Source organism: Mus caroli, chromosome 17 (genome assembly GCF_900094665.2).
Source record: "Mus caroli chromosome 17, CAROLI_EIJ_v1.1, whole genome shotgun sequence".
Taxonomy (NCBI): Eukaryota; Metazoa; Chordata; class Mammalia; order Rodentia; family Muridae; genus Mus; species Mus caroli.
The window spans coordinates 40,065,349-40,066,645 of record NC_034586.1 but is presented as its reverse complement, the minus strand read 5'-3'; positions in this window follow the sequence as shown (position 1 = coordinate 40,066,645).

Sequence of the window (1,297 nt, the reverse complement as noted above, 5' to 3'; positions counted from 1 at the left end):
CACACACACACACACACACACACACACACACACGCCCAGGCACAGACATGCATATACACTCCCTTGTGTCTGGGTTTACTGGGTAGAAACATTCCAATAGGAAAAGTGGGAATTACTGCTGGGCTATAGAAGCCGCAGTCTTGTGTCAAGGTTCTGGTGACATCAAGTCCATAGGAGCTGGCCCGTGCCCAGGTTTGTGTCTTATGAGCATTGCTGAATACTGAGCAGTAGTTGGTTGATTGCTACACCAAGGGACAGCTGGAGCTCTCTTTGATTTGGGATTTGAGACTTGGGTTGGCAGGGAAGCTATGGGGGTGGGAACAGAGCCCCAGGCCAGGGGAATGTAGTTTCAGAAGCAGAGGAAACACACTCTTCCCTCAGCTACCCTCAGGGCCGAGGTTACACTCTTTACTTTCTGCAATGCTGACAACAGCAACAGCTTTGAGAGGGATTTGAACTTGTTTTTGTCTTTGAGCCAGTCTCACTCTAGCTCTTGCTGCCTTTGAAGTCCTAGAAATTCACTTGCCTCTGCCTCCCAAGCGCTAGGATTAAAGTCATGTCCCACCATGACTTGTCTAGGGTCATGAATTTAAAAACAAAACAAAACAAAAAATTACAAGCAGGGTTTTATTTGTTTTAAAAAAACATTTTATTTTTATTTATGTCTGTGGGAGTATGTGTGTGTGTTGTGTGTGTGTGTGTGTGTGTGTGGTGTTGTGCTTGCTTGTGTTCATAGGCACAAGAGTGTGTGCAGATGCTCACGGAAGCCAGAAGTGGGTGTCAAATTCCGCAGAGTTAGATTCCAAGCAATTATGAACAGCCAAACATGGCTGCTGGGAACTCAGGTCCTCTGCAAGAGGCATCTTTCTACCTGGTCTTGAAAGACGGGATCTGAGTTTCCAGCAGTGAGTGTGTCCTAGTGGAATGAATATGACAAGGGACCTAAAGAGGCAAGTCTAACATGGGAAGGGATTTTTGCTATCTGTTGCGCAGTTTTATAGTAAGGACAAAACAGATGTTAACATGTGTTATAGCTAACACATATTGAGCACTGAATGTGCTAGAGAATTTAGCGAGAATTTTGCTAACGGCACTATTTATTTACTTCTCACAGCAACCTGGAGGGAGGAGCTCGGCTCTCCTTATTTTACAGCCAAGGACTGACTGGGACTGAGGAGAGATGAATTACCCAAGGATTTATGGCTAAGCATAAGTGGTGGAAGTAGATAAGTTGCTCCACAGCTACAGGAGGTGACGGTCCTCCACTTCCTCAAATGAACAAATAAACAAAAGCAAT